This window comes from Pholcus phalangioides, unplaced genomic scaffold (assembly GCF_987345545.1).
Source record: "Pholcus phalangioides strain wild (caught in Gottingen) unplaced genomic scaffold, Ppha-v1.0 ptg000003l_1, whole genome shotgun sequence".
Classification (NCBI taxonomy): Eukaryota; Metazoa; Arthropoda; class Arachnida; order Araneae; family Pholcidae; genus Pholcus; species Pholcus phalangioides.
The window spans coordinates 21345811-21368335 of record NW_028301596.1 but is presented as its reverse complement, the minus strand read 5'-3'; the positions used below and the strand labels follow the sequence as shown (position 1 = coordinate 21368335).

General features: G+C 36.2%; 1 protein-coding gene across 1 annotated transcript in view; it reads right to left on the bottom strand.

Moving 5' to 3' along the window:
- LOC149088273 (ras-like GTP-binding protein rhoA) overlaps positions 1 to 22188 on the bottom strand; it is a 113731-nt gene extending 91543 nt beyond the window's left edge. Inside the window, exon 1 of the mRNA XM_089246177.1 lies at positions 21703 to 22188. The gene's annotated coding sequence lies outside the window, so the exon portion shown is untranslated. The remainder of the gene's footprint in view (positions 1 to 21702) is intronic.
- Between the last annotated feature and the right edge of the window lie 337 nt (positions 22189 to 22525).

The window sequence follows — 22525 nt, the reverse complement described above, 5'->3', positions numbered from 1 at the left end:
CTCTAATAGCCTTCTACTTCACGTCATTGGCGATTTTTCAGGAATTTCAACGATATTTGGCAACTTTACTTGCATTTGACAACTATTTTTTTAATAACGTGATGCTCAGGTAGTTTCACAGTATCATCTGTCCAGGGAATTTGACTATTTTTTCGGCTATATATATACAATTGGCAACTTTACTTGCTTCTTGGCTTTGTTTTTTTATGTAATTGGTATCATAATTTGCATGTCCCGTAATACAACTAAGAAAATATGGTCATACTTTTCTATCGGAACAGTTTTCGCGGGCCGGATGTAATCCCTTGGCGAACCAATATTGACGTTATAGCTGAGCTTGACTGCTTTAGGAACGCAAGTTTTCGATTCCTTCGTTGTCGTTATAACAGAGATTGACTTCGATCAGGATAATGTAAAATTCGACTTGAATAAATGTGGGGTTAAAATTTATTAAATATTAGAAAATATTTTCAAAAATGACATTAAATTGGTTAAATGTTTTCCTGCTGCTGATTGTTCTATTAATTTATTCGCATATAATGAGACGGGCCAAAAATATCATCTCATGAATAAATATATTTTCAAAAAAATTATACTTATATAATTTTATTCGACGTCATCTTAAATTTCATTTGCATGAAATTATTTCGCAAAGATTCTGAAATTGCACTTTTTGTGCTCGTACATCGAAAATGTTTTTATTATTACGAGGTATGTATATGAATGAAAATTGTGTGCTTATATGCATGCAATACATTACATGTGTACCATTTCCCCCCCCCCCTTCTGGCCGAATATAAGAAATTGCTTTCAAAAAACACTCACTCCAGTCAATGATACATATTTTTCATGTTGAACACAAAATAGCAACATTGTGTATTCACTTTGAATTCAATTCGTTTGACTCAATATAAACGTTGTAGCTCGATCTTGAAACAAAGTTCGAATAAAAATGTCAATTTTAATATTTCCTTTCCGTATCTCGTGAGTTTGAAAGCTTTCCGATACTGCTGACACGTATTCGGTATCTCGAAATACAATATTATTGATAAAACTTATCGTGGCATTTTTATCGGAAGAGAGCAGCCATTTTTCGAAAACAATATCTTTGAGGGTCTCTTCTGTTACGTGAGTTTTTATTATTTTACAGCTGCCATATTGAATACCTCTCTTTCTAATTTCCTCTTCTATTACGAGAACTTTTTTTTGTCCCAAAATGTACAGTGTGTCTCATAAATTCGTATTTAGTTTAAAAATACATGAAAATTCAAGGAACTCTTATATTTGAATGCGGTTTACGAAACATTTATTCTCACGAAGGGGCGATTTTTTTCTTTTTTTGGAACGGAAATTCTCTATAAAATGAAGGGTGTACGATCAATAGCTGATTTATCAATTTTTCCGTTAGTGGTGGTTACATAGGTTTTCATTGCGATGTTGGGAATTGGCGGATAAAGCACTATTGGTGAAGTTGTTTTATTTCAGCCACGCACCCCCGGGGTGAAGCTTTACGAACGTATCGGACACAGAAGAGATTGAAGAAAGATTCGGGTCTAATCAATCTTGATTTGCTTTTGTGCAGCGTCTTCTATCAACGAAAATTCAAACTACTTTTTTTCTGCCCCAAAAGAAATCCCCTTGCGTGAAAATAACTTTTTCCGCAAACAGCATTCAAATTCCTTCAATTTTCATGAGTTCTTAAACTATTTACAAATTTATGGGACACCCTGTGTATCAACTCATCTCTTTTCAAACTGTATTTTATAGTTTTTGGAGAGTTGATCTGAATTGGAAGGTCACTACGAAACAAGGTCATCTTGTTTAAGACCATCATCAAACTCATTTTGACATATGCTGCTCCAGTGTGGGCATATGATTGTAGCAGAAACACGAAGAGTCTACAAAGTCAACAAAATATTGTACTACGACAAAGCACCATGGTACGTGAGAGGAAAAAATCTCAGAAAAGATCTAGATAGATATTGGACTTCATAAAAGAACTCGCAAGAGCGCATTTCGAAATGCTTAGATCATCGGAACATTCTCACTTACGTGAAATCTCCGAATATGACGATTGAGTTCCTACAACGCATCCCAGACCTATGAATATGTTAAATGTCACCCGGACAATGAACTAGCTTTGAACTCAAAAAGATGTGTGTTATATATTTACTGGCGAAGACAAGTATTCAGGTGGGCTTGAAAATGAATCTGCAAAAGACTAAAGTTATGTTCAACCCCTTTGCGTTAAAGAAGACAATCTTGCTCAAAAACACAGAGATAGAAGAAGTAGAAAGCTATGGGACAAGAAATTACAATGGACAACGAAATCATTAATGAAATAAACAGAAGAATCAGGATTGGATGGAGCACTTTTGACAAAAACTGTGTAATTCTGAAGAGTCACATGCCATTATGCCTGAAAAGAAAAGTTTTTAACCAGTGTGTGCTACCAGCACTGACTTATGGAGCTGAAACATGGACACTCACGAGCAAGACGTTACAAAGGCTACAGACAACGCAAAAAAGCATGGAAAGACGTATGTTAGGCATCACAAGGAGAGACAGAAAACGAATCATTTAGATAAGGAACCACAAAAAGGTGTATGATATCATGGAAAGAATCAAACGTTTGAAATGGAAATGGGCTGGACATATTGCAAGAAGACGGGACAACAGATGGACCACAAGTATTCTAGATTGGTACCCCGTGGTGTTAAACGTCCGAGAAGGCGTCCCCACGCAAGATGGATTGACGAGATCAGGAAAGTGGCAGGAGTCAACTGGATGGCCAGAGCAGAATGGAAAAATTTAGAGGAGACCTTCATCCAGCAGTGGATTGAAAATGGTTGTTGTTGTTGATGATAATGATAATAATATATTTACTATCTCAGTACACTGTTGAAATATGGTAACCCGCAATTATTTTAATATGTAATCGCATTTATTTCCATGTATACTCATGTTAATCGCATTCATTTCCATGTATACTCATGTTAATCGCATTCATTTCCATGTATACTCATGTTAATCGCATTCATTTCCATGTATACTCATGTTAATCGCATTCATTTCCATGTATACTCATGTTAATCGCATTCATTTCCATGTATACTCATGTTAATCGCATTCATTTCCATGTATACTCATGTTAATCGCATTCATTTCCATGTATACTCATGTTAATCGCATTCATTTCCATGTATACTCATGTTAATCGCATTCATTTCCATGTATACTCATGTTAATCGCAAACTTATAAGATACAACACTTATTTTTATTTTATGGGCATTTGTGGATTGTGATCAAAGTTGCATATTGCAGTTATTATAATTTTGTTATTTTTGGGAATTACACTCAGTTTTTGATATTCATTATGTTGACGGCATTAATCCTGCTTGTATAGTTATGAATGTATACGTAAAGTACTGCAAGGTCTGCAATTTAGTAACAACCCATAATAGGGTTGACTACCGAGGGATGTTCACAGACAGTGCAATAATGAAAAGTGTATAACTATTGTACTATTTAATGAATGAACGATATTTAAAAAAAATTACTCATGCTCTGCAAACATAAATCTCTGATTAGCGTCTCTCAATTAAGACATATTAACCGTGGGGATTTTTGGGTAACACAACATCAGCTACTCTTTCCCTTCCCCCCCCCCCTTCAATGACAAATGTTCCTTCAGAATATAGTAAATATTTCTCGTGATGAGTGCTCTGAATCCAAAGATGTGTAAGTTACCCACTTGGATTGACATTAAAATTCATTTCTCTCTACACATACATCCAATACACTATTGACACGCAAGCATAACTTGTCTTTTCCTTCATATGCCAATCTCAGGTAATTTGTAGATCGAAAGACGTCCTTCAAAGGCAAGGAACCGACGAAAACTTTCAATTCTGGTCTGGTGGAACTGAATTGGAAGTTCTGTCTCGTCCATCTGCACGCTCCCGTTTCCCCCAGCGAGGACCGGAATATTAAAAAAGGGGTTACAATCGCCTCCGAACAGCACCTTCTATATATAGAAAACCTCGGCACGGGTTGCCAAGTTCATCTGTAACGTCATTAAGATTACCTAGCAGGTTTGCCACATTTTTAACCACAGCATCCTATTTCGCTTCTTCTCTTATTTTGGCGTAGAAACTTTCGAGTTGGCTCACAAATACCGTTCCGTGATTGGATGTGGGACATAGAAATTGTCAATTCTGTGCCCGATCGTTTCTTTTCCGCACAACGATGATACTAGCACGTGCAGCGGAATTTTTTTCTCTGAATATTTCGAGTGAGGATGGACTACTTGCGTGACGTCACGAGCAGCGTGCGAGGGCCTTCTATCTCTAGAAGGTGCTGCTCCGAACCGTGATCACAGCATTTGCAATATCAAATGAAATTGATACATTATTTGTTTGTTAATAAAAATAATCAAGAAAAAAATATAATTATGTTTGACATTGCAAAATAAGAGAGAAAATACTATTGTAAGCTAGAATTAAGATAATGCACGAGTAAGATATAAGAGTAACCAATCACATCAATTCGTGAACCAATTGATGTGATTTTTTTCAAAACGGAATCTATGCAGGGTATTGAGTGTGTATAAACATTATTAATTAGAAAAAAAAAAACCTTATCTCGCTTATTCATGTGGTTACCCTCATATCTCACTCATGTATTATATCAATTCTAGCTTGCAATTGTATTTTCTCCCTTATTTTGCAATGTCCGACATAGTTATATTTTTTCTTGATTATTTTTATTACCAAACAAAATAACCATTAATGTGCTGGTTGAAATTAAAAGACCTGTGTGTGAAGTGAATCCCAAGTTCTTTGTACATTTCACTCTTTCTCTGGATCATTTGACCATCAATATTATAATTATTCAGAGAGAATAGGGCTGTTTCTTACTGAAGACAAATTGATAGAATTGCACTTCGCAATATTGAGAAGTGACCATTTATCGGTGGTCATCCAGTTTCTTGTCGGTCTCATCCGATAGAGAAAGAACTACGCCAAAACTCGAGATCGAACCTGACACTATCCTTCATGGTGGTTTACGAGCATCTCACCACTGTCGCCACACACTTTGCCGGCTGTCTGATGAACCTGAACCACAACACGCCTCAACTACATTAAACTCTTTACGTACAGGGACGAAATATTTCGGCTCGGAGCCAATGGAAGAAATACATTTGAGCTCTCTTTATAGCGGTGTATTGATATACAAACGGTCTTAGCAAAGATACTGACTTCAATATTTTGCTCACAGATGGCGAAGGAGTCAGCCTGGTATTTCAAAGAACTCTATATTTACATATGAAAAAAGAATAGAAACGTCCGATGCCATTTGACGCAGCTTATCTAAGTCCACTCTTGTCCTTTAAGGGGACGGTATTTTCACAAGGGTGACGCTAATAACACTTAGATTTACCAGTAAGTGCAAATAGCGAATGGTTTCACAATCTCAGCGATGCATATCAAATCAAAGTTGACCAGCCCAATGTGTTCTTCAACCTTTTTACAATTGCGAACCGGTGGAAAAAGTTTTAAAATTTCGGGGATCTGAGGAAATAGGAGAAATAGTTTGTCAACTGGCAAAAAGTAAATGAACAGAAGAAATGTTTCTGACCAGCAAAAAAATGCATAAATGGAGAAGTAATTTACGGACCAGTAGAAATGTATGGAAGGGAAGTAATAATTTTCGAACCAGTGGCACATATATGAAAAATAAATAATTTGGGATCCGGCAAAAAAATAAACAGTGCATGAACTAACTATGACTCATATACATAAACAATGCATATAGACTGTATTTTATTTATAAAATTTAAAATTATGTAACCGCTACATGAATTGGGCGAGATGTTTGGGGGACCGCCCAGAAATTCCCGCGGACCAACAGTGGAGAACACTGGACTAGGCCAGTACTAAACAAATAAGCTGGCATCTTGATTCTTTTTTTTTTTTTGGATGTGTCAGTATACATAGAGAAAATTCCTATTTTTATATATATATTATATTCTCCCATTTAAAAAAGTCTCTCCGCAGAGATGAGACAGACCTACAACACGATGTTGACATGACATGAAAATACAAGCATTTACCATCTTTACTTCAAAATTAGGAAGACAGGTGGCAGCACAAGCAATAACACAAACAAGCACAATTCTGACAATGTAAATACGTTATGGCCACACGCACAAACAGAGCACAACATTCTGACATGTATCAATTCGTTAGAAAATCCGTAGAGGAATGTGCGTGTACGGTTAAGTAATAGTGTAGGTAGAAGGTTTTACGCTCGTCTTGACTTCTTAGTAAAGAAAATAATAAAGAAAGTACTTTTATAGCCACTTTTAGTCAATTTGCGGCAGCTTAAAAATCAACCAAATGATGTCAAGCTTGAAAAAAAATCGGACTCTTGTACTTCTAACTCCGAGCCTAAAAAAATAAATAAAATAAAATATGCAAAGTAGGAGATTAAATGGAAAAAAAAAAACTCCTGGTGTTTGTTTAACGTCAGCCTCTCATTTGTAAGGGACATTTTTCCTTCATCATTTAACACGTAACTACCTACACGTCATTATCTTTTTCTTATTGAATGACCAGAGATGAAGAAAAAAAAATGTAATGCGTTTACTTACTGATTATTAAGATGGATATGCTTAGAAAAATATGAATAGCCACATCACAAAAATGGTTGGCAGATTTTTGTATCCCGAGACGAAACTGTTTATATGGCTTCAGGTGTTTAATGAATATTTTTTGGTTTCCCTGTACATTGAAAAAAAGCGGTTGTTCTGATTCTCACACAAGAGCACTTTGTGTGTACAGTCGACGCCCTGAGAAATCTCTTTTCTGGCAGCCGAAAGTTTCCTTGAGTGAAAAGTTTTGTGCTCGGTTAAGCCATATTTTGGCTCGGGATAATTAGAAAAATTGGCTTCCGTCCTAATTATCTCGAGCGGGTAATTAATTAAACGAGTTTATCACATCTTCGTAAAAGCGCAAAACTTCGAGGCACGATTCTTAGTTCGGTGGTCGTGATATCGGCCTGTCTCGAACTTGGGGAGCCTGTTTTACGCCTTGAGAAATTATTCGCATTTCGATGTGCTTAAAACTCTTTCGATTTGCGTTATTCTGGTATTTTTAGGAGAATTACGTCACATGATCGATTCAAATTCGATGTGTTATATTTATGCTTCCAGGACGGTAGTTGATGTAAACATACGTCGTCAACAGGGTCCTACTTTGAGGTGAGGGAAGGCCCAGGGCAAACTAAAGATTAAGGGGACCATTACGAATGGGGTCAGTGAATATATATTTTTAAAAATTTGGGCTTCAATCGGGCCCTGGTCGTCAAGCCATGATGTGTGAATGGATTGAAGGACAGTGTGTTAAAGTATCCACTGACACCGAAATTTGCCCACCTAGATTTTAAAGTGTCATCTGTTTATAAAATTTTAATGTGTCCTCTGCTTATGAGATTTTGAAGCGTTCTCTGTTCTATGAACAATCACTCACTTTGAGTTGAGAAGAAACTCACACTTTAAAAAATTTGATTGCAAATGACAGCACTACACATGACAAGCATTACACCGAAACAAACTTTACGGAAGGTTCACTATGCATACACACACATTCCAACATGTACCAATTCGTTAGAAGTTCCGCAGAGAAATATGGACGAGATGCATGTCTGGTTTAGTAGTAGTAGCGTCTTCTGTTCATGTGATTTCATATTGTCCTCTGTTTATGAGATTTTACAGCGTCCTCTGTTTATGAATCTTTAAAGTGCTTGTCCTCTGTTTATGCGATTTCAAAGTGTCTTCTGTTTTAAAAAATTTTAATAAATTTCTTTTACTTTTACTCATCTTTTTTAATTTTAATAAATGTTAATTGTTAAAAATATTTTTTCTCATATAATTGCACTCATAGTACATATTACGCTAAGGAACTTCAAATTTGTGTGCGTGTGTGTGTGTGTCCTCTGATACCAAGGCTTTGGAGAGGGGTCTTAAAGAATCCTCATCATCTTGTTAATATTAGCAATGCAGATCATCGCGTACATGCTTGCGTTTTTCATAAGCATACGTTTTTATAAATTAGTTTTAAATTTAATCTTTTTGAATAAATTAAAATAATTAAAATAAATTATTTATTAAAATTATTTTTCTCATATACTGTAAGTGCACTAATAGTATGTATTGAGATAAGAAACGTCGGAGATGTTTACACGAATCGTAGCTAGAAAATATTCGATGAACAGTTCCTAGTTTTATTTCTCCATATAAAGTTCAACGAGAAATAGTGTTATAGGATTTATTTTTAGTGAGAAATTCGATATTCGGTATTTTTGCCTCGTGATCTGCTCATACATAAAACTCCTTCTTCTTCTTGTCGAACCAGATTTGGCCATCTCCAATAAGAATGCAATGGTATTTGAGAAGTAGATCCGCACACAAGGAAATAAAGAAAAGCATTTCTGTTCGAAATCGAGAGCTTTATGTCAAAAACCAACAAGAATCTTTCCCAGATACGCGTAAAAGGAGGGAAATCCGAAAAATTATACATACAAAATTTTGTTTCGTTTTCTTATAAATCCAGTTCTTTATTCAGTTCTCTTATTCACTCAAAAAAAAGAGAGAGAGAGAGAAATATTTACCAATGATACAACGTGGATCCAAGATTGATTTTCTCTGTACATGTGCAATCATTTCTTTGGAAATCTAGTCGAAAGAGTAGCATTTTTTTTATTTTTTTGGCTTCTGATTTCATTGAGTGCGATAATGGCAGTCGATATCTTTTCCTTCTTCGGGAAGCCATTGATCGCTTAGGTTACGTTCTTACAAAGAAGCTGATTTTATTTATTTTACTTCTCGCGATTGACTTGTAACGGATCGTTTGTCATTTTCACGTGGAAGAGCTGACCGATGCCATTCTTCATACAGCCTGGTCTTTTCGTGTCTGTCTTTGTTTTGTATCTTTCATATGCTGTCGAAGAATTTCGTTGTTGTAATGAGTGCGGTGTTGGTATACGTCACGACAAATAAATTCTACGATAGAATACATGGTCACAACCCACTTTTTTGGAGTGGGGGGGATACATACATTGTTCCCCCTTCCCTTCAGAAGTCGCCAAAATATGGCATCCTTTCTCACATCATGAGAATCGACAGGGAAATCCCTTCCTTCAAGTCCCAGATAAATGCAGAGGAAAAAATTTGGCCCCCTTTTTTTTCTCTCATAGTGCCTTCCCAACACTGTAATGTACTCAAAATTGATCTCGAATAACCTAGAGACCGGTCGACTAAATAATACAAGTACCCCGTTCTCCCTTACACGGCGCTACTAAAAAACTTTCAAAACACAAAAGACCGAGGAAAAATGGCATAGTTTTTAGCTTTTTGAACTCCACACGATCAATGCTTCATAGGAAAAGATAGATGAGACATTTATTGAAAACTAGTGCATGTAAAGACACGAGGAGACATCGTGAACAATAACGATGAAGATCAACCTACTAGGAAGCGAGCAAATGCATATAATATAAAGCGCCCATCTATATGTGAAAAGCCACACAGTACAAATATAAATAAATTTTTAGATTCGCGGCGATATTATTGCGACGAGGAGACGAGCATGAGAAAGTCACTAGTCAACCGATCGCCTAGGTATTCTCGTCACCGATCCTTCAATATCTTCACCGTTGGTGCCATAGAAATACATGTGTTGGGTCGCCTGGATACCGAGACTTCTGGTATCTACGCGACTTCAGCAAACCCGTGTGGGGAGGGCCTACTATTATATGTGAGTGAGACAAAAACATTTTCTCTTCTCACTCCTACGCTAAATTATTTGTTTTCTTATTTTTGGTGTCAATGACTTAAATTGCGTGTTCACGTGCGCTGATCAAAAATATCGATTTCGATCGCAGGTTACATTAAAAAGATTGTTTATCTCTTAATGGATTACTATATATAACCCCTCTCATTTTTTTTTTCTTTTGAAAATTAGAATGTTTTATGAAAAAAAATTAGGTGAAATTTTCCTCCCAATGTTTCTTTTCCCCATCGGCTGGCAAACTATTTCTCCCATTTATACCGGTTCGCGGAAATTTCAGCTGAATTTTAGCGATGTACAATGTGAAAAGGGTTGCAGAATACTGAGCTAAAAAGGCCTAGGCTTTCCGTGCCAAAGGAAATTTTATTCATGGCCTTAAAATTCGACACTAATGCACTCGAAATTTTTTTTTTTTTCAAGATGTCCCGGTTTCTCTGTCGCATGATCTGGTCACCCTATCCTGGGCCCTGCTCAAATCCGGTCCCGTACCGTAAATCGGCTATGATTCTAAAAGTGAAGTGAATTGTAACTTATCGACTTCTTTTCCGACACCAACAGCGGGCAAAATTATTGCGGTTCGACTAATTTTCGAATTTTGATTGATGACAGAACTTCTTTTAAATTTTCGCATTTCTTTCAAAATTTCGATTAAAAAAATTATATAGCTTTCGATATATTTATGCAAATAAATCAATTTGTTTTGGTTATTAAATCCAGTGGTAAGTTTTTCGGTCATGGTAAAATATCAATTTGGTTATCTATTACCAGTCTTAGTCCACTACCATATATAGGCCTATACTAAAAAAAAAATTAATTATATAAAATATTTTACGTCTCACACTGGGTCAGGAAATGGGATCCGGGATTAGGCAGGGGCCACGAGAAAAAAAATATGGTTTAATGGGGCAATGGGGAAAAAATGTTCTCTAGGATACTCCGATAACCTTAAGTAGGAATTTTCTAGAAAATTGATATTTTCTCATGGACAAAAGGGTTCAAAAACTTTGACGTGCAATACTTTTTATTCTTGTAGACCTCTGGAACGTCAAGTGAAGAGACCTGCGAGGTATTTCATTTGCCTGACCTATCGAGTACATTTATTCTACAGCGATGCTCATTTGTCTAGACTGAAGCTGAACAGTGAATCACTTTTTTTTATGACTAATGTGTCATAAACAAACGCTAGATTCGGAAAAGAAACGATAATTACGCTCGCGCGACTGTTAACTGTGCTGTTGGGAGAACAATAGCGCCAGCTATGATTGATGACGTGAGAGAGATGCTCATAAACAACACAAACAGCCTTTATCTATTTCTCTTCTCCGTATTGGCAAACATATCCTTACGAAACAGCAGCTAGATCTTAATGTTCCTCGGATCATTCCACTTACATTTATTTTTTAAAAAAAGTGGATTTCGAAGCTGTTGCCAAACGCAAATCCATTCATTTTACTTTTAGAAAACTTTTGAAACTTCTTACGCGTGTACGTAGGGTATTCAAAATGTAATGAGAATTATCTCATTACTCACGAGCTTCTTCAGTCAATGTCTAGCTCAATATGGTTTGTTTTGAAATGGTTTTCATTGATAGTATGTAGTACAGTTGAATCCCGTTATAACGAACTCCAAGAAACCTGGGAAAACACTTCGTTATAAAGGAATTTCAGATTGTTTGCATCGTTCCTATGTATACTTATTAGAGGGATTAGAAAACCGTTCGTTAAAACGAGATTTTCGCTATAACGGTATTCGTTAAAACGGGATTCGACTGTACTTGGCTCAGCGTATTTGCCATTGTTGGAAGACCTTGACGAGCGTCTTTAAACATCGTCTCCGCCTTCTTTCGAACTTGAGAGAAATCGTTGCCTGCTTTCGTATTGTCAACGTTGTTGTCCAACATTTGATCAAATAAAACATCTTATATGTGCTCTACGACGGGATACATGCTAAACCAATGGCCCGCATGCCAAAATGCCATGGAATCATCTTATGTGTCCCGGGACTTCAACCCTATTTTTGTGAGACAAAATAAGCGGCACATTTGCAGATCACTCGAGTGACTCGCGGCAAAGTTCCAGAGCACTTAAGTGACCCAGTGGCCCGTGACATATCTACAGATCACTTAAGCGGCCGTGTTTTCGAGGCCGCATAACGTGTCTTCAAACCAATGAAGTGGCCTGCAGTTTCCTAAAGGTTGAGCACCGCTTTAGTGTGACAAAAATATGATTGTCGCAGTTATTCATGTTGTCAGAGTTGGGAAGGGGGGTGTCATTCAAGCATTACGTTAGTATCGATGGGGGGAGGGTTTTCAGGTTTGCTGGCTTTTGATGACGGGGGAGGGAGAGGGGTTGAATGATGCTTATACGTCATCAAACACCCTTTATAAAAATATGAAATATTCTTAATGACATCTTACTCGGTGCGCCTTTTTTTTTTTCTTTTCTTTTTGCGGGTGTGTGCCTGAACTAACATTCTCCCTATTGATAAGTCCTCCAAAGAGTCGATTTAGTGATCTCTAAGTGTTCCGTGGATCCTGCACGTTATCTGAAAATGTGTCCGGACCGCTCAAGTGCTTTAGAAATGTGTTGCGGGCAGCTTAAATGCTCTGTCTGGAACTGTGTCGCGCGTCACTCAAGTGATCCGTAATTATTCCGCGGATCACTCACGTAATCTTTGAATGTACTGCGGGTAACTCTTGAATAATGTAGAACTGCAATGGGGGGGGGGCGCTTAAGTGCTCTGAAACTGTGCCACATATCACTAAAGGATATCTAAATGTTCCGGAACTGTGTCGCGGGTCACTTAAGTGATCTGTGAATGTGCCACGGGCCTACTTGAGTGATCTGAAAATAAGCCACGGGTCACTTAAGTGATCTGTAAAAATGTGCCACTTAGTTCAATTTTACAAAATTAGGTTTCAGATGACGCACCACATTAGACACCCCCGAGGGAGCTACATTTGTTCCGCAGGCCATGGGTTTAGCATATATGGCTTTGAGGGTGAGTTCTTAGTCTTCAAATAGCGTTGAAATTAAGAATTATTAACATTGAAATTAACAGAATATACTTCAAAAAGAAAATTAACAGAATCAAACAACACGTAAAGGTATTTTCTTTGGAAAATATAATTTTTCAAATATTTTTTCATAAAAAAAAGAAAATTTTTGTTCGTTTGGGGGGCACGAGTTTCCCCCCCCCCCCACCGCGTACGTCTCTGATACCTATAACACGTTAGGTGGTGGGGGGGCCGCCGAGCTGACGAAATTTCGCTGACTAGGAGGGAGGTCAGATTTCTGCTTACAAGGAAGATGGAGGGGGAATCAAAAATATCTAAAAATCTGCTGACGTAATACTTGAACGACCCCTTGTGCTTGTGTTATGCTGGTGTTGTCATGTTCTTCGATATTTCGAAGTGAAAAATAGCAGATTCTTGAATTTTCTTGTTATGTAAGTTTCGTGTTGAAGGGCTGTCTCCTCTCTCTGCGAAGAGACTTTTGAATAACATTTCAAATTGAAATTACGCTCACGTCCACGCCTCGAAGTTGGAAAACCACAGAAAACTAAATTTAGCCGACCACCGCTGCGCCGCCAACGGGGTTCGGACCTGGATCCTCACGATGAGATTCCAGAACGATGCCCACACCACCGAGAACAGCGGCTCTTATATGTACTACACATCCCGTTTCGTGTAACTTTGGATATGGTCTCGAATGAAATCAAAAATACTAAGCAAGTGACAAAGGTAACGTCGAAAGACGGGTCTTAGCAGGTCTCTTTCAAATACAGAAGGCACGTTGGCCTAAGTCAGAAATGCACAGACTTTTCAGTCCGTGGGCCACATATGTGCATTTCTCCCGTTCTCGGGCCAGAAAATTGAAAAATGTGACCATATGACCCGCATTTCACAGGATATTCCATTAATTTTTTCCGTCCCAAATTTCCTATCGAAAACTTTCTGTTTTCCCGCTACTGTTTACCAAAATTAGTTGCATTTTTGAAATCAAGAAATAAGATTATTTTCATGATCTATAAATTATGCTATGATAATTATGTTTCTATCATAATTAATTAGAGTCAAATATATATATATATATATATATATTCATCTCATAGTTATAGATCAAATATCTAGTTGACAGTTTTGCTTGACGTTGAGAATTTGTTTGGCTGTAATTGACAATTTAACGCCTTTGACAACTTTATTTTCCTTTGGCAAATTTATACTTCCCTTTGAAAACTTTACTTGCGCTTTCGACATTTTTTTTGGCTGTGAATGGTAATTTCACTTGTCTTTGACAATATTTTTGGCTGTGAATGACAGTTTTAAATATCTTTGACAATTTTTTTGCGGTAAGTGGCAACTTTACTTTATTTGTCAAATTTTTTTCGCCGAAATCCCGTACTTTTATGAAAAAGATATGGTCAGCTTAGATATTTATTGTGTTTTTTATGACGTTCTCGGGCCCCTTGACTTGCGCATTTTGTCCACAGGCCGGAAATTGTGCACTCTCTGGTGTAAGTACATTCATATCGATATGGAAAACAATTTAAAACAAACCATATAGAGCTGACCTTCACGTAATATGACTTGTGAGCATTAAAATCATTCCCATTAGTATTCGTAATTATCAGTAAATTATACAAATGCAACGCCACAACAAGCAAAATGGCCAACGAGGTGGCTGAATTGTTAGCAATGCTTTTTTTACCGAGACATAAGAAGTCCAAAGTATTGAACACCGTCTTTGGACTTGAATCATGGGGGTTTATTTGAGAATGAATGAGCTCTCTTGTCAGTTATCGCGAGACCTACGCACGTAATTCGTTCTTGGAAAACCATTAGCGAATTTCTCTTTGGGATGATTCCACATTCAAGGAAGCATTCGGTGATGGTGTTACGAGATTCGGCGTAAAAATAAACATCGTTGATGGGAAAATACTTACAAGGTAACGCGGGAAAAGATGAACTTTCGCGTTGGTTACAACTCATTTTTAGAAAAGGCGAACACCCGAAGGGAAAAGGGCACGAATGCACTCTCTCTCACACACACATGCTAATGGTTTCGGTGCAGCAATTTATCATGAGGTTGAAATTCTGACGCGTGAGGCTCTTATACGCCAAGACCCTCCTCTGAAGACAGACAAAGAGCACAAAACACTGTACACAAATACGTGCTAAGGCTCTCTCTCTCTCTCTCTCTCTAGTGAAATGCACTCACGCAGTTTTATGCGATCATCCCCCGACATCTTTTCTACTGTAAGGCTTTTGAATTTCACACGCAATCGAATTACTTTCTCCCTCTTTCTTAGCAACTCACGTTTCTGACTCGGAAACGTCTTAGAATTTATTCCGAGAAGCTCTTGTATACATTACAAGCACACGCGCGGCCCGTTTGCAAAACAAAACCCACTAGTGATGTCTTTATGTTGTAATGCTAGACAAATCTATTGCCCGACATGCCCGGAGCATGTAAAAATTTCGCCCCAGGCGGGCGTATAAAAAAATAGCAATAAATTTAAATACTTTTTGTTTTCAATATTTTCATCGAAGATGATGCAAATGTAAGTGTTCTTACACACAATTCGCGAAATTCCCCAGAAATGCTTTCTTTGACAACCATAATGCAACTATGTAGTCAACGCATTTCAATTTATTTTTCCACGGTTCTAATAGTTAGCAGCCCGGAGCGGTTATGGGCCCTCTTATGCAACTGGGCTAAAAGTAGAATCATATACTGCGATTGGGCTAAAATAGAATCGCATAACACAACTGGACTCAAAATATATGGCCCTATTAAACATTACATGAAGTGTCCGAGAGGAATAAAGATTCTACGATATTGATTCTAAAATTTCAGAAAATGCCGCATTTCTCCTCTGCGTAAAAAATATCGGAAAAAAAATATCTATCACAAAAAATAGGAGATTCCCGTTGCCACCTATCGAATAGGAAGGAAACTATATGTTATAATTTTTTAAGTAAACTTAGTGGTTTGTTTCAAACCGGCATACACAGCATTAAAACGAACAAAATATGTTATGATGCCATATATTATTTGTTTTTATGCCGCATACCGGTGCAAATTTTATGCGCCAAAATATCGGTTAATATGTTGTATGTTTGATGCTAAATTACTTTCGTAAACACCAAAAAAGATAGTAACCGGTATTTTGGAGCATAAAATTTACACCGGAATGCGGCATAAAGTTAAAATAAAAAGTTTAATTTATCATGTTCATTGGTTCAAGACAAGCAACTATTTTAAGAATTATAACAGATAATTTTGTGTTTAATCAATAGATGACAGCAGGGGTCCTAACTTAACACAGTTTTTCATATTTTATATGAAGTATATTTTATACGGCAAAGTATGAATATTACATACGTAAATCCAGTAAAATAATATTTTTCAGGCATGGAAAATATTGATTCGGATATCTGTTGAGTTTTCGGAGATTTGTCCAGACGTGTTATGATATACAGTTAAACTCTGCTATAACGTCAATAATTGACTGATCCGACTGATTCCCATAAGAATAATGTTAATTAGTCTTGCCTTTAAATAAAGGCAAGGCTAATTAACATTAAAAATTAAAAACGCAACAACTCGAATATAACGACACTTTATCGACGAGTTTGCTTCCGTTTTTATAACGTTTTCCCAAAAAATTCATAGAACTAGAAATCATCATAATCAAGGGAGTATCCGTCAGTTGGTCACATCCGCCAGATATGTCATATCACTACCGTTCGCGGGCCAAAATTGGTATATGTAGAGTGACCATATGACCCCGTTTTTCACAGGACATTCCCGCTTTTTTCTCGCAGTTTTAGCTGTCTCGACTTTCTTTTATAAAAATGTCCCGTATTTTTCACCATGGTTTTAGTTGTCCCGAATTTATTTTATAAAAATGGCCCGTCTTTTCCCAATAACTTTGGCCGTTCTGAACTTTTTTTTTTTGATGAACATTTCCCCCCGTAATTTTAGTACTACTTTTTTCTAGATACTTGTTGCTTGTTTCACGAATTACATTTCAATCTAATGTGATTTGAAATGGCGGTTCATTTTCCGCTTAGCAACTGTTTTAGCGGTGATAGGCGATGCTCCTTATTTAACCAGTATGGATCCCGATTTAAAGTATTCTTGTTGTGATTATTCACACTTTCTTTGCGGAGCACCTTTCGTAAGCCGGATAGAACAACTTGGCGGGCCGTATTTGGCCCAAGGCTGGAGGTTGTGTACCCCCTGCCCTACAATATGGGTACTATTTTCATTCATTTTGCTGGCCCAAAAGAGTTGAGAAACTTGGTTACAGGCGTTCTAAAAGAAGTTTCCATGCGGGCAATATCCTACGAACGGGTGCATGTCAACTCGTAAACATTCCTCTAGGGAATTTCTAACGAATTTGTGCATGCTTGAAATTTTCGTCTGTATAACAAGTGTGGCCCAACTTCAACATATTGATTGAGTTTACATCGAGTTTCACGATCAGAAGTTATGAGTGTTTCGTGTTCGAGTAGGGCTACCGTCTGTCTTCTATATTTAGAAGTGGAAGTGGCAGATGTCCAAATTTGTGTTATTTAAGTACTGTGTTGAAGGGGGTCTACCTGCTATCTGCAAATAGATTTTTCAAATGGGAGACAGGCTCGCATTCACGCCTCGAAATTGAAACAGTAAAGATATCACACACACACACACTGTTAAGTGCAGACAGATAGATAAAACCACTCACAACCCCAGACTGATTTATTAATTATTATTGATGATTTATTAACTAATTTTTATTATGAAATAAGTTGCCCATATCCGTTACTTGTAACTGATACGACCCCTGAGCGCCTAATTTTCAACTTGTTACATACTCGGTTTTCAAACCAATCTTCAACGCATCAAAGCAATACTCGGTATGTATTCATTGCCAGGTAATTAATCATCGCTCTTGGCGTTCATAACACAACCGAAAAACAAATACAATGAAAATCGTCTTCCGAAAAATAAAATGTCAAGTAAATGTTTGTTTGTTTTCATCGCCGCGTTGTGAAATTAGTTTGCGATCCCCTTAATTACTTGTTTAAAAAACAATCATACGGATGAGAGGAATCGTAATAGATTTTCAATTACCTGTGCCGAAAGCTCGCTCGAGTTTCACGAATATGCGTATAAAATAAATATGTTTGGATGAAGAGTAATTTAAATACTCGACCGGAGATAATTATTTTCTTATAGCGATGATTGTTATCTAAAATAATGGAAATGATTCTCTAACGGAAATCGCATCTTTTATTATCGTGTTATGCGTTTTTCAGAAAATCATAATTTTGTTCTATGAATAAATAAATAAATTTTTATGATAAAAGGAAAATAAATCATTTCTATCAAGGAAATTCTTTAAAACTTTGCTGAAGTAGTTTGTCGTTTTGTCTGCAATTCAATCACACATATTAATCATTCGTTCGTGAAAGTGTCATTTAGAAAACGTGCTCATTTTCATGATAAAAAAAAAAAGCGTAAAAACATCTGCATTTCGTCAATTCAGCTATTTTTCGCAAAAGTATGTCTCTATATGTTGGAATTTTCCTTCAGTTCGTAATAATTATGAAATTATTTTTCTCGAAAATTTTAAGAATTATTTTTTTTCGAAAATTCTGAAATCATTTCTTTTACGTTCTTTGAGCTTCCCGCATTCACCGAGAGGTGGCTTCATTGGGATAGGATTCACCTGAATAGGAGCGGGGTCTGATAGGTCTCCGATTGGCTTAGGTCGGTTTTTCTACTCCCTGACCACGTAGATGGCAATATGGGTTAATTAATGATGAATAATAACAGTATAGACGGGGAAGTACCCACCTAACTTGGATGGCTCTACAATTGACACACTTAATCACAGGGCAAATTAAAATGTGATTCAGAAGCTTCGGTAATAAGAAAGATTTTTTAGAAACTATGATAGCTGTGGGGGGCCTTTACCTTGTAGCCATTACAGAATCTTGGGCAAAGGATGGGGATGAATCATTCCTACGATGAGGCTCTCGAAGATATATATTCGATATCCATATCTTTTATGGGCATCTTTTTTTCGGCCCCCTGGGCATTTTGCCTGTTGTAGCCTTTGTATCTGTATTTTATCAATCATGAATTTTCAACAATTCATAACAATTATGAAAATTATTATTTTTTCGAAAATTTTGAAACAATTTCTTTAATCACGGTGTTTTCTAGAAATTCTGTAGAATCTGTGATTATTTATGCAGCTTTTCGTTCCTGAAATACGTGTAATCAGAGGCCCTCAAAAAGTGTTTAGGCCTCCATACTTATTGTAGTATTAATTTACCGAATGCAGAAACGTTCCTGATAAATCTGAGAAACATCTCGCATCGGGCTTTATCGAATTATTTTTGTTAATTTAATCGTCTTGCAATGTTTTTAGCTGTATTCTGAAAATGGTCACGGCAAAAAGCTCCGAGGGTTCTATGTAACCCGCGGACCATGCGTTGAAGACCCTTATCCTAGACAAGCTGTCGCGCAATTCGATTGTATTATGACGTATTTTACCGATTTTTACGTCCGTTCCCGTCGCAGCCACCACAGAGAAGGCGATCTTTCCGTGATGTGGGCTGTCGACACCGTGTCCCACCTATTTTTATTTTTTAGGAAACGTGTAAAAGTTAGTAACAATTATAGCATAAACGATAAAAAAATGAAATTCCGGGGAGGTGTCGAAAACACTTTTTTAAACCTTCTACGCGTAAGAATGAGAATTTGCTTCACCTGTCCTGGAAGATACAACGGGACTGTTTTATTAAAATAATAACCGCCATGTCTACACACTGTCGACGCATGCATCAGACAACAAGGAGGGGATGTCAACTGGTTGTTGGCAACTCAACGTGTTAACATATATAACTCATGCAGTAGAACTTCGATTTTCCGTGAGTGGATGTACCAGGGTAGAAAAATTTCATAAGGTGGAGAGCCGAGTACGCAATTATTGCCCAGATTCCACAAATTTGAAGGTAATTTCTATAATACCGTGAAGGGTAATATTATTTGTAGATATTTGCTGCAATTTTATGGAAAATATTTACTGCAATTTTATGGAAGATATTACAATTTTATTAGGAAATATTATTACAATTTTATTAAGAAATATTATTGCAATTTTATTATAGAATATATTATTGCAATTTTATTATAGAATATATTATTGCAATTTTATTATAGAAGATATTATTGAAATTTTATTATAGAAGATATTATTGAAATTTTATTATAGAAGATATTATTGAAATTTTATTATAGAATATATTATTGCAATTTTATTATAGAAGATATTATTGAAATTTTATTATAGAATATATTATTGAAATTTTATTATAGAATATATTATTGCAATTTTATTATAGAAGATATTATTGAAATTTTATTATAGAATATATTATTGCAATTTTATTATAGAATATATTATTGCAATTTTATTATAGAAGATATTATTGAAATTTTATTATAGAAGATATTATTGAAATTTTATTATAGAAGATATTATTGAAATTTTATTATAGAATATATTATTGCAATTTTATTATAGAAGATATTATTACAATTGAAGTCATGATCATTTCGTTTAAAAAAGAAGAACGGTAAGCAGAAAAAAATAATTGCCCGTAATGGCATCTCTGAAGAACAAATTTTGTCGCTTTACGTGCTGTCAGAACCTTAGACTTCAAGGGGCCCCAGGAAAAAGCAGGCATTCAAGACCTCATTTAATATTATAAACAATATTTGTTTATTAGCGAAATTAGGGAATAACATTAATTAGGGAAATTAAATTTAGGGAATAACATATTGTAAAGGGGGCCGAGGGCAAATGTCCCCCTTGTTGGTACGAAAATCAAGCTCTACTTGTATTGCATGAACGTCATTGCATAAGTAAGATTTTACTCTTACCACAATCCTTAATTTTAATTGTGATTTTTTGATATGAATATAACATGAAAATGAATACTGAACTCATTTTAAAACTTTTTTTTTTTTTTTTTTTTTGCTTAGATATTTTAATATCCGACTTAATTTGTAAATGCTGATGCATCTTATGTTTTATTTCTAGTGGTTTAATCGTAGTTTTCTGCTATCCGTGATCCTCTACCCCCCATCATTACCTGGATAATCGAGGTTCTACTGTATAAGTGTTAACATTGCATCTGCGTGAACTTTCAAATTCTTTAGGTCTTGAGAAATTGAATTTTCTTCTTTTTTTTTTATAAGTAATTTTCAAGAAAGGTGTCTGAAATATTATTTCGTGACAACGCCACACGTATTTACTTGACGTCACGAATTGCGCAATTTGATTACACACAGAAATGAAAACAGATGCGGAGGCGAGCGCGCGGCAACACCGATTGTGAAGGGTCATCGAACTTGGAAAATTTTCTTCAGTGAAACCTACCACAGAATCACAAAAACTTTTCAACTGGTATCATCGGACACAGAAGGTATCATTATGATTTTATTAGAAGATATTATTAAGGACACAGAAAATATTTAAATTTTTTTTCTAAGTAAATTGATCTTGAAATTTTTCCCGAATTTAATTGGTCTTAAAATTGTTTCGAATTAAACTTCTCTTAAAATATGTTCTAATTAAATCGCTCTTCAAATCTGTTCTAATTACATCAATCTTATAATTTTTTCTCAGTAAATTGCTTTCGAAATTTTTCTTATCAAATTTCTCTTAAAATATGTTCCAATTAAATTGCTCTTATTATTTTTAGATAAGTACATAACCAATGGCATTGTGTTTTACTAATATCAAAATTTCAACTGTGGATAAAACAGAATATAATGTACTTACTTTTTATATGGTTTTTCTCAACGACGTATCCTTGAACAATCCACGAAAGTATTCCTGAACGACATTCATTCATTCATAGCACACTCAAAAATAATTATCTGTTTAGTACCTATATTATTCACGAACTGATTTATTATTTTACGACACTGAAGATACTTTTCTTGAATTCCTATCACTATTTGGACTCTTTTCACTCGTGTACACATGCATAAGTAAAGGAACGGGAGGTGTGTATGACAAGAGCTTTTTATTTCGAAGAAAATGTGTATTCAACAATTTTTTTTTTTCAATGAGAGATTGCGTGTGGATTTGCAAGAGAGCTGAATGGGATTGGGTATGTTATGCGTGTGTGTTGGATGCCGCTCGCTGTAAGGAAGCAGCAGCAGCAGCCACGTGAATGGATGAGGGAGCTAGCTCCTCGGAGGCAGAAAGGGGCGCCGCTTTACACGCCGGACCTGATCCATGCTTGTCACAGGGGTGATGCAATTTTCCAGAGCTACGGGGCCCTATCTCTTTTCTATGTGTGTTCTATCTACACGATGTCCCGAATGAAAGACGCCGTAACAAAGAACGGCTTTTATTCCCGTTTCAAAAAGGGGGCTTGTACTTAAATTACAGAGAGGAACGTTAAAGCCCCCCCCCCCAAGTCAATGGAGTAGTTTAAACCGGTGTCCTTCAACCGCTAGTCTGCGGATCAGTGCCGGTCCGAGAAAAATTTTGACCAATCAATGTGGCCGCAACATAGTAAAATATATAAAATATACAATAAAGTACAATAAAATCATTTAAATTTTTCTGTATGGCACAGGGTGGTTATAAATGA